A 12894-nucleotide genomic window follows, 5' to 3' on the forward strand; every position below is an offset into this window, starting at 1 on the left:
CCTGTTCACTCATTTGGGGATCCATAATTGTTGCCACTGTCCTGATTCTCAACATAGGAGTGTGAGGTTTCAAATAAACAGACTTGCAGCATGCATGACCGATGTAGTGGCCTCAGACATGATGTGCATGAGTGGGAGATATGCATAGTGCCGGGACGGTTGCTCCTGTTACAGTCAGATCATTCCAGGACCATGGAGCAGTGTGCCCACTACAGTCCCCTGAGACACCTTTTCCCAGCAATCATGTGTGGCATCAAACACTGTGCCCATTCAGCACAGGTTGGCCTCTGTGGCATTGTTCCATGGCCTCATTTGTATTTACGTAAAGTGTGCTACATGTGTCCACAGTCCATGGTGACCCCATTAGGCTTGTGCATCCTCACACTGGCCAGTGCCTGTGTGTCTATGTACAACTATCTGTTGATGGTTGTTTGTCACAAATATGTGTGGTCAGCCTCATGAGGTGATGTTGAGTACATTTAGGAGTTCTTGATGCACATTTTATTAATCCCAGATTAAGAGGTGTAACTACTTGCTCTGTATCAATCACATTGTCTCAGGCAGGGGGGTTTTGTGCAGGCAAGGCCTACATGTCCAAACCTTATGTCTCCTTGCCAGGTCTGACCTGTGTGTGATAATTGTCTGGACAGACACTCAACGTGCAGTGACCCAGGCATGTTGTGCAGGGTGTAATATTTGTTCATTGCAGCATGTGGCAAAAGTTGAAAGGCATGTTTCCTGCTCATCCATTTTTGGCACCGGTGTGTGCTCCAGATGCTATGTAGTTTGGTCTGTGTGTGCTGACATCTGTGTCTCCTTAGTGCAGGTGCTCCTTATTCCGACACAATTGCAGGGCCATTAGCTAATGCATTGTCCTGTGTCTGGACATGTGTGCCACTCCACATGACAGGTAGTGGGTCAGATGTGTTGCCAACTGTGTCATCATGGTACGGATGGCCATGTGACAGGTGGCATGATTCTAGTTGTTAGTCAAGATGTCTTGTACCTTGGCACTGACTACACTTGTCAACATGTCCCAATAGTTTATATGCTTGACTTTGATTTTTTGTTGTGAAGGACAATAATGTCCCTGCATGACAGATGTCTCCCAAGTAAGTGCACAAGAAACCACCTTTACACTTTTAGGGGACACGCTGGCACATTTAAAACAAAGGCACAGTTCTGTAATAAAATTGATTCGAGATTATACATATACATGTTCCCACAGTGTGGTGGCATCAGGGTTATTCCTCGGTTGTTGCTGATACCAACTTACTGGTGTCAAGTCATCCAGACCACCGTGGCACCATGTATATGTATTTCCTGATACCACATTTCTTCTTAACAGTGGCTTGTTTGCATTAGGATGGCAGCTCATACAATGACTGTGTAAAAGTAGTTTTTTGTGCACCGCCTTGTGTGACTTCTGTTATCCAGGCACATGTGTGTTCTGTTCCAAAAGTGGCACATTCACACATTCCAAACATGTCGATTTTGTAAAGTGTTGTGATTCCCAAGGGATCACAATGTATTTCTTTAGGGTTTACAAAGTAGTCACAGGTCTCTGAGTGTGGGGACACCTTCAGCATTGGCGTCTGTTATTTGGCCTTGGGTGCACCAATAATGTTTCTATCACAGTGAACAAGAGGTGGCATGCCTTCATAGTCTGGCTGTGCTCCACTGTTCACAGACACTAGCTTCTCAGTATAATTGGATATCGAGTTATTTGCTGTTGTGTCCTGATGTTCATTTTTTCAGGGGGCATGGTGGGTGAACCAACTGGGGAGTGCATGGCTTACATATGTGCGGAGTATTCTAGATGTTACTTATGATGCATTTCCTGATATGCACTGTGACCGATTTTGTTTGGACTCATGTGTCAGATGTACACAGGTGACTGATTATTTCATGTCTCTTCACCTTGCACACAGCATCATCGGGGGACACCGAGGGAGACATCTGCACGGACCAGGAGGAGGGATCGAGCACCAGTGCCACCACTGCTGGGGAGTCGGCGGAATCAAGTGGCACGGAGGGCGAGGGGAGTCAGGCGGAGGACCTGTCTAGTACCAACACCGACTACGGCGCTGACGGGTCCGAGGCTGAGCTCCCTGAGGGGGCGGAGGCTGCTCCAACAGCTGGCAGCAGCACTACAACTGTCACCGCCCCCTCCATTCCCATCACCACCCTTCCACTTGCTCGGGTCCCTTCTGTCCGTGTAGGGATAACAACGTGTCTCCTTCGTGCCAGACACCGCACCCCCTGCCCCTGTCTCCCCTGCTGCCCTCACTGCCGAGTCTGTGGAGATTCAGCGGCAGTTGCAGGTTGGGCAGACATCGATCCTGACTGTCCTCCATGGCCACACCAGACTGCTGACACAGATGGTGTCGTACATGGAGGGCATGTCATCAGCGATGTCTGACCAACGGATGTTACTGAGGTCCATGGACTCGTCACTGACGGCAGCAGTGAGTCTCCTGCAGCGCTTCGTCCCCCCCTACCCCTGCATCATCCACACTTCCCACTCCCATGCCTGTCCCAAGCACACACAGAAATTCCCAGCCACGCACCCCACCAGACACAGGCAGCACACCAATAGGGAAGGGCAAGCGCACACCTCCTGTCACGCACACTCTGGGGGAAGAAGGCACACCCACTGGGTCTAGGGCACACAGGCAGACACGCAGCCACAGTCCAAGTCCGCATGCCTCACACCTCAGGCCCTCCAATGTCACTCCCCTCGGCTCCCCTGCCCCACAGTCTGAGAAGGAGACATACTTGGCTGTGCTGGGCCTCAGCCCCACTGGTTCACCATCACGCAAACGGACAAGTCACTCCACGGGTAGGGGAGTTGAGTCCCCCCCTGTCCACCACCTCCCCCAGTAGCGCTGCAACCCATCCCTCCGCCCCCCCCTTGGGGCCTGTGGTTCCTTCGGGTGCAGGGGAGACACTGGCCGAGCTTGCGGACGTGTGCAGCGCCATGCTAACTTCCACCTTTGGCGCTGCCCCACCCCCTGTGGTGGAGTCGTCCGTCCCTGCACCCACAACCCCTACCCTTCCCCCTCCTGTCCCTGCGGTGCCTGGTCCTTCCCCACATGATGCCCCCCCAGTCGCTGAACCAGAGGTTTAGTATGTGCAGGCAAGCTCGGGGAGAGGCGTGGACATGTGTCCCCCCCAGGACTTCACACCTGGACTGGCCTATGGCCTTTGTAAATATTGTCCTTTTATACCTTTTAATTTAATGCTGAATAAAGCATTTTGTTTTTCCTTTGACCACAATTGGTTTTCAGGTATTGATGTTGGTGCTGATGCTCCATGATCATATGTTAGGTGTCTGGGAAATGTTGTAGTCTGCTGCTCATGGGGTGGACCCTGGTATCTGCGTGCCATCACAAGTTCTCTGAAAAGAATCTTTGGTCGTGTATGCTCTTTGTGTTTGGAGACATTGTCCCAAGTAGTGTTCCTTCCTCTGTGGCACCTGACATCTTCCCTGCAGGGAGTTGCACAATTGTTGTGCTGACCTGTGTCTACATTTCCTTTGTGGGTGACGGATCCCTTCAACTATGGCCATGCCTGCTCATCAATGTCTCCGCCTGCATCATCTGTGCCATCCTTTGTAGTCACTTTACTTGTGTATAGAGTATGTTGCCATGCCTTCATGTAGAAATTGTCCCTTTTACGCACTATGCATGTGTGTACTCCCAGCATAGCACACATATGTTACTTGTTCTGCAGGGTATTTGGGCACCTGACTCACAATTATGGGCATTGTATCTGTGGGAACTCCACCCTATTCCTTCCATGGGAGACAACAACTTGGTGGCTGTCCCAGCACCTGTACATTCCTATCAGTCCTGGAATGTGTGTGATAGTGTTTGTTCCCTTTGGCTCTCTTAGTTTAGTAGGATTTAACATGAATATACAGTCTTGTGGCATGATCTCAGTGTGTGTATTGTGCTGCATCCACCAGGGGTGGGTATGCATGTGTCATTTGTCATCACACACACATGTGGTGTGTCATGCAGTGGGGGAAGGACATACATCCTCATGGGAGTGGGACACTGCTGTCAGTGATGTGTTGTTATGGCACTCTCAACATAGTCACACATTGTGGATGCGTTCATACACCCATGGAGTTGTGGTCATCTGAGGATGATGTACACACCCCCATGTCTCTGTCCACTGCTGGTATTCCTCTGCACCCATCCCCATGTCTCTGTCCACTGCTGGGAGTGATAGGCACCCACCCCTCATATGTCTGGGCACTGCTGGGAGTGATAGGCACCCACCCCTCATATGTCTGGGCACTGCTAGGAGTGATAGGCACCCACCCCTCATATGTCTGGGCACTGCTTGGGGTGATATGCACCCACCCCTCATATGTCTCTGTCCACTGCAGGTACTCCTCTGCACCCACCCCCATGTCTCTGTCCACTGCTGGGAATGATAGGCACCCACCCTTCATATGTCTGGGCACTGCTGGGAGTGATAGGCACCCACCCCTCATATGTCTGGGCACTGCTGGGAGTGATAGGCACCCACCCCTCATATGTCTGGGCACTGCTGGGAGTGATAGGCACCCACCCCTCATATGTCTCTGTCCACTGATGTGAATCCTAGGCAGACACCCACAAACCCGCCTGCACCCTTGGTGCAGTACACTGCTCTCCTGGGCATACACCCCCCCCAATATACTGGTTAGATGCTGCACCAGGCCCTATGACAACATTCATGGCATGTGTACGCCTTGTATCACTGATGTACTGGTGCCCTAGGGGCACGCGTGATGCGGTCCGTACCCACGCTCCAAGAGCGTGTGTACGGTCCGTACCCCTATTTCACCACAACTATGGTGGTACAGGCCGTACCCACGCTCTGAGGGCGTGTGTACGGCCCGTACCACTATTGTTGGGGTGACGTAGGGGTACGGCCCATACCCACGCCTTCAGAGCGTATGTACGGGCCGTACCACCATACTTGTGGTGATGTAGGGGTACGGCCCGTACACACGCTCTGAGGGCGTGGGTATGGGCCGTACCCCTACGTCACCCCAACAATAGTGGTACGGACCGTACACACGCCCTCAGAGCATGGGTATGGCCCGTACCACCATTGTAGTGGTGACGTAGGGGTATGCGTGGTACTTGCGGGTTTATAAGGTGGTTTTCCCGGGTACGAGTTGGACGGAGAATACGCTCCGTACGACCATTCGTACCCGGGTTTTACGGGATCGGAATCGGCACCTTAGTGTGTTATAAAATCACTATTACAAGTATACAGTTATCCATACAGTCACTCATAGAATCACTGAGTCTTATGTATACTTATTTATATAAAACTGTCACATACACTGCCTTTTATATTTCTACTTTGTTGGACATGTATCATTGAGAAATATATTTGCTCATCACCACACCCATAAAGATATTCACTCACCCAAAAAACTGTTATAACATGCAGTCTTAACCTCATATATCTACTGAATCAACTATTCACACATCTTTGGGAAGTCACACACCCGCCACCGAACCACACACACATTCACTCTCCCATACAAATACTCAGTTAACTAATCAATAACTAATATAGACTTTCACGTAGCTAGTAACCAACTGGTGCAGCAGTTTACACAACTGACAAAGTGATACAGATATTCACACAGTTTAGTCACTATCCAATATATTTAGTGAGACACTATAAATTAGTCAAGTAAACAGTCAATCATACTGCTACTAAATCCTCCATTAAGATATTTATATATCCACTCATTTTTCAAAGCAGATTGCTATATATATAATACATATTAAATGACGAACCAAACCACATTCACTGGATGATGTCATCAGTGATGTCATTTGAGATGTCATCAGTGATGTCATCAGTGATGTCACTGACCATGTCATGAATGATATAATATGTGACATCATCAGCAGTGGATTGCGGGCACGCGAGTTATAGTTAGCAGAATCTCAATGGTTTTGTACGAGTGAAATGTCCAGCTAACTATAACAGCCCTGAAACCTATGTTTTTTTTAAATATATGTATATATATATTCACTGAAAAAACCATAGGTTCCACACACGTTATAGTTACGAATTAGCATTTAAAAAACCTTGCAAATTCACTTAAAAAACCATAGGTTTCACACATGTTATAGTTAGCTGGACATTTCACTCGTAAAAAACCAATGAAATTCCCCCGTTATAGTTACTGCAGGCAACTATAACTCACGCGACCGCAATCCTCTGCTGATGACGTCAGATATTATATTATGAACATGCAGCTAATGTGGTGTTTTAGAGGCTGGTGCTGCGACTTCTCTTCAATGCCTGTGAACAAGAGCCGTGTGGCTCGAAACGCGTCAGGCGCTATGAAGAATCCAGACGTACCTGCCAGTTTCACGCGTGCATAATTAAAAGCTCTTGCTTGGAGAAATCTGCTACAGAGTGCGACCTTTTTTTTTTGGACATTGTTGATAACATAAATACGGCTGTCCCACGGTGAGGCACGCACCGCCATGAAAAATTGCATTGGAGCTGCAGGGGCATCGAACTTTTCACGTCCCCGAGGCAGCTGTGGCAGAACAGGAACTGGTAAAGCACACCTGGAGGCCCACTGGAGGGCTTTATTAAAACAAAATTAACTTTGAAGGGAAGGAAATCGAGCACACCCACTGGAGGGCGAAAAAGTAGCACTATTGCACTACATGTTCCAGCATGCCAAGTGGAATTACACTCACCTGAGAGGCCTCACGGAAGGGGCTTGATAAATTTGAACATGCAGCTAATGTGGTGTTTTAGAGGCTGGTGCTGCGACTTCTCTTCAATGCCTGTGAACAAGAGCCGTGTGGCTCGAAACGCGTCAGGCGCTATGAAGAATCCAGACGTAACTGCCAGTTTCACGCGTGCATAATTAAAAGCTCTTGCTTGGAGAAATCTGCTACAGAGTGCGACCTCGTTTTTTTGGACATTGCTGATAACATATATATATATATATATATATATATATATATATATATATATATATATATATATTATCTACTGGCGGTCGCCAGTAGATAGTTATAGTTAGGACCCTGTTTCCATAGGAAATCCGCAACATTCTATTTGGAATAACTTTGGCGCCGGTCGACGAATCCTCGCGAAATTTTCAAAATAGGTGGGGCGCTACGCTCCGCTCCTACCCTAAAAGTCTCGGGGGGATTCGTCAAGCAGGGGCTGAGATAAAAGGGGGGTCCCAAAACGCGTTTTTCCCATGCATTTTTCCATAGGACCTTTAGACACAGCTACAGCCCGAACGGCTGAACAGAGTTACTTGAAATTTGGCAGAGAGGTAGTTCTCAGGTCAAGGAAGTGCCTTTTGTAGGTTTGGTCTAAATCTGTTCAGTAGTTCCTGAGAAAATAGCATTTAAATCAATATATACATCTGTGGCAGCTTACGGTGCGCTTACCGTGCGCTTACGGTAAGCTTACCGTACGCGTACGGTGACGTGCGCGAGCGCGATTCTGATTGGCTGTTAGATCTTAGTAAACATTCGAATCGTTCGAAACCAGGAAGCGGCGGCCGCCATTTTCTCTCTCGCACTCTGAGGGAGGGATGAAAAACAAAGGCCAAAAACATGTAAAGGGACTGTTTAGCCAGCTCCTAACCACCTAGCCTTGATGAATGTGTCCCCAAAGAACCCCCAAGGCCAAAAATTCATTTTTATTTTTTTATGAAAAATCGCCGATTACGCTTACCGTACGCGTACGGTAAAAAAAAATTCAAAAAAAAAATTATCCACAATTTCCCCACCCCGTGTGCAAATTGTGCCCGCAGGGCACCATTTGTGCACGGAATATATAGTATTGCAAAAAATGTAAAAGCTTATCTTTCACAACGAAGTGCATAATATCTCCTCCATGTGCGCACGGTGCGCGAAGCGCATCGTGCGTACATGGCCCATCCACGGCACTAACTGCGTAAAGTGGGCGCGCGGTGCGCGAAGCGCACCGCGTGCTCACTGTGCGTGCACGGTGCGCGAAGCGCACCGTGCGCGCACGGAACGAACTGCGTTAAGTGGGCGCGCACGCCACGAATGGCGTAAAGTAACTTAGCATTTAAAAAACCGTACAAATTCACTGAAAAAACCATAGGTTTCACACATGTTATAGTTAGGAATTAGCATTTAAAAAACCTTGCAAATTCAGTGAAAAAACCATAGGTTTCACACATGTTATAGTTAGCTGGACATTTTACTGATAAAAAACCAATGAAATTCCCCCGTTATAGTTAGTGCAGGCAACTATAACTCACACGACCGCAATCCTCTGCTGATGACATATGTGTCTTTATGAAAAAAAAATATTTGTAATATATGTATAGCTAAAATTTAATGGAAGAAGACATGGGCAAATAATTGTCTAAATACAGTATTAGCATCAGCAGAGGATTGCGGTCGCGTGAGTTATAGTTGCCTGCACTAACTATAACGGGGGAATTTCATTGGTTTTTTATCAGTAAAATATCCAGCTAACTATAACATGTGTGAAACCTATGGTTTTTTCACTGAATGTATATATAAACAAACAACAAACAACAATCCTTCTCACAGTGGGTAAAATATTGTGCCGAGTCCAAAGTCCAATTTCAATGTGGTTTATTCAATCCAGTTCATGTGGCAAACAAAGCCAAACGCATTTTGGAACAGACGTTCCTTTCTCACAGGTCGGTTTGACATTTGTTATTACCCATAAAACATAATGCAAACAGTGTGAACAATAACAAAGGACTACATCGTTAGCTTAAATGTGAGGCAAAAACTGCATCCATTTTGGAGTGGTGAATTTATAAATGGTAACATAGTGTTAGAGTGGAATAAATGAATACAAAATAAATCAAGTGGAAATAACTCTTGCTAAATATCATTTTCCACATTTTAAACATAGAGGAGCAATTCATATTGGTGTGCCCCAAGATATCAAGATTATCAATATCTCTTGTGCATAAATATGAAAGAGTTAATACTCCAATTCTGCCCCAGTGGGCCATGATAATTCACAATAACTCGATATGCTCTATGTCTAAGCATGAGTTAGTCTCATATTGTCCAATTTGGCCCAAGTGGGCAAATTCCATATAACAAAGCACATAGCTTGTATTTCATATTTGACACCCTCTATATTTGCTCTTTTACGTTTCTTCATAACAAGGTATTAACTCCTTCTCCTGTAAGAATACAAAAACGATGCAGCGCACGCTACGAAATTTGTTTTATTTATTTAATTGTTTACTTACCTGCAATTATCCATATTCCGGTTTTTAGAACCCCCCACCCTGCCCCTCCCCCGCCCCGCCTTACCGCCCCACAGAACTCCCTCCACGTGCCGCGGCTGCCCCGGGGCCAGAAGTGGCCCAGGGGAGCGGGGCCACTCGGCTCCCCTCCCCTTTAATTTAATTATTTTTTTTTAAATGTAGGCTGGCCCTAGGGAAGGGGTCCCCAGGGCCATAATTGGCCTGAGGAGGGGGGCCACGTGGCCTCCCTCTAAAATTCAAAATAAAGGCTGGCCCCGGGGATGGGGTCACTGGGGCCATTAGTAGCCCAGGGAAGGTGGCCACGCAGCCCCGTCCAGAATATTTAATTTAAAAAAATGGGGCAATGCCCCGGGGGATGGGGTACCAGGGGCTTATAAAGGCCTCAGGAGGGGGGCTGCGCGGCCCCCTTCATTGAAATAAAGAAAAATTATGTGGCCATTCCCTAGGGGATGGGGTTCCCGGGGCTGAAATCGGCCAAGGAAGGTGGGCCGTGCAGCCCTCTTCCTGTTTTTTTTATTTCTTTTAAATGTGTCAGGCCCTGGGTGATGGGGTCCCGAGGGCCCTAAAAAAATAAGAGAAAGGGGCCACACATCCCCCTTCTAAAATAAGAAAAATAACAAGGAAGCCGGCATCTCGCTGGAGGCCCCGCCCACTCCCTCCACCACTCTGCAAATGCACCTCCTGGTGCATTCTGGGTTGGGGGTTTAAGTCCCCTAGGATCTTAAGGGTTCTTAGGGGCCAACAAGCCCACCAGGTATCTCTAGTAAGCCACACACAGTGGGATTGCTGAGAGGTGGTCTGAGGACACGGCCCTTTTCACACCACTCTACAAACGCACCTCTTGGGGCACTGCTGGTGGGGTGATGAGGACTAAAGTGGACTTCATCCTCCGAGCAGGAGTGCTCCAGGAGGCGCGTTTGCAGACTGGTGTAAAAAGAGGGCGTGGCCTCAGACCATTCTCAGCAATCCAGCTGTGTGGGGCTTCCTAGCGATAACAGGAGGGCTAGTTGGCTCCCATGGACCCTCAGGAGGCAAGGGGACTTCATCCCCCAACCAAGAGCGTGCCAGGAGGCGCGTTTGCAGAGCGGTGCAGAAATGGGGCGTGGCCTTTGTCCACCTCTTAGCAATCCCACTGTGTGGGGCTTACCGGGGGTATCAGGTAGGCTAGTTGGCCCCTAAGGACTCCCAGCAGCGAAGGGGACTTCACTCCCGATCCAAGAGATCGCTGGGGAGTGTGTTTGCAGACTGATGGGCAAAGGGGGCATGGCCTGCTATGAGTACTAACAAATGCTGCTGTATGGGACTTACTGGAGGTAATAGGAGGGGTAGTTGGCCCCCAAGGACATCCTTGGGGGCCAACTACCCCTCTTGTTACCTCCAGTAAGTCCCACATAGTGGGATTGCTAAGATGTCTTCAAAAGCCATGCCCCCCTTTCTCCACCACTCTGCAAACGTGCCTCCTGGCAGACTACGGGATGGGGGATGAAGTCCAATTTACTCCTGAGGGAGTTTGGGGGCCCACCTGGTACCTCCTGTAAGTCCTACGTAGCAGAATTCCTGAGCGCTGGTCGGAGGCCCAGCACCCTTTCTCCATGTTTTCTAAACATTGTTGTAAAGAGCTATAATGCCGTCGGTTCTAGTTTGCGTTATATCTACAAATAACATTTGAAAATACGTATATCATCGTCAAAGACTACCATCCCTCTGGTACTGACCCCAAATCACTGCTTGACAAGCTCTAAAAGAACCTATCATCCACCTTAGATAACCACAGCCTGAGCTGAATGCAGAAAACCCCTCCGTATGCTGCAATGTTACTAACAGATGGTTCAGTGGGGACTAGCTAAGTTGAAGGATGCGCAGAGAAACCTGGGGAGATAATGGCACAAGACTGTGTTTGATGAGGGCAAACCCATTATAAGCGACATAGATGTTATTAAGCACCAATTATGAGAAAAAAGGGCCAGATGTATGAAAGAAATGTTCATTTCTCAACTGACAGAAATGCATTTTTGAGCATTTAAGAAATGCAAATAGCCTTTCCTTATATACAAAGCCTGATAGGGAATCACACAATGTAATTTCCAATCATGGCTCACCAGCAACCAGCCCGAATACAACTCGCATTTTGTGATATCCTCATTGGGAAATCGCAAATAGGGATTTTCTATTTGCGATTTTTAACTACATGTACAAAGCGTTTCCTAAATACAAAATGGATATGTAGGAAATGCTATTACCATTGCCTCAAAGTCGATGGTAACCATGTGCAATTTAAAAAAAGCACTCCAAAATACCTTTAGAAAGCGCCATAAGGCGCACACATGCCCCTATGGCATGTGTGCGCATTACATGTGTACCACTTATTTGGGGGTATACCAAGGGGGCCTCAGGCCTATAGGCACCCTTTGTTTTGCATTTTCAAATTTGCAATATATATTAGGAAATCACAATTTAGGAAATGCAAAACCATTCCTATTTGGCCCATAAGTAGGATTGCTACTGCATTTCCTAGAGATTTCCTAACAGCAACTCTGACTCTCTAGGAATTGCTATTAGGAAATCTTAATTTTTGTACATACAATTTTGCATTTCATAAATAGCGATTTCTTATGATTCATTATTTAGAAAATGCAAAATTGGAATTTCGTACATCTGGCACAAACATTCTTGCCCAACCAAATGCATAAATGAGCCCCCCCCAAAAAAAGGAAATCCACAAATCCCCATTATCTACCAGAACAGGAAAAAAAGGAAGGAAGAAAAAGCACTCTCAAAATATCTAAACAACACAGTTATTCAAGTTAACAATATCATCATCAGAACTCTGGAGCTGCCTCTTTATCCTCTCATTCCACCTCTTTATTTTATAATCCCATTTTGTAAAAAAATCTAAATACACCCCTGTTCGGCCATTTGTCTCAAGCAGTTCTTCTCCTCCCTTGCAATGAGATCCACTAATATGAATAATGTCTTTCTTCATGCAGAAATAATTATTGGTCCGCTCAAACCGGCCAACATCAATATTTCAAAAAAAGAAACATGTGCGGACCCTTTTCCAATCTCCCCTTCATCAGAAAAAATAATGGAAAGAAAGGGGTTGTGATTACTCCAAGAGCATTCAGAACTAACAATCTTCTCAGCAACTATCAGTCTGGATATAAAGTTTTTGGTGTGGTAAGAAAAGAAACCTCCTAAAGCAGGTGTTTTCTCTGGAGAAAAAAAAAACGGACTCCATGTGCATTTTTGGCATGGCCAAGGTTTACAATAAAAAGAGCTAGCAGAGGTTCCACCGATATAAATATGACACTTCTCGCAACTCTAAATGGAGTGCAGGAACCACAAGTTTGGTGGGAGCGTAGTAGGCCTGGGTGGAGTTCGTGGAGTTCAGCTACATGGTCAAAATGACCCAAAAATTCTGCTGTGCAGAGTTCCGCGAGCGGAATGTGTTGGGTCATGCTGTTTGCGCTGATTTTTAGCACTGGATGTTTGTCCCTTACTAGAAAATCAGTGCAAATGACACCATGCACAGCACAAGAGGGTGCTGCTTCGTTCTGCCATTCAAGTAGATGCTCTACTCGAGTGGCAGCTTCCTTAAC

The 12894-nt window shown here is 46.9% G+C and overlaps 1 protein-coding gene across 5 annotated transcripts in view; it reads right to left on the reverse strand.

Annotated features, from left to right (window-relative positions):
• LOC146785765 (phospholipid scramblase 1-like) overlaps positions 1 to 12894 on the reverse strand; it is a 935365-nt gene that overhangs the window by 149343 nt on the left and 773128 nt on the right. The window lies entirely within an intron of this gene.

The sequence above is a fragment of the Triturus cristatus genome, chromosome 11 (genome assembly GCF_964204655.1).
Source record: "Triturus cristatus chromosome 11, aTriCri1.1, whole genome shotgun sequence".
NCBI classification, from domain to species: domain Eukaryota; kingdom Metazoa; phylum Chordata; class Amphibia; order Caudata; family Salamandridae; genus Triturus; species Triturus cristatus.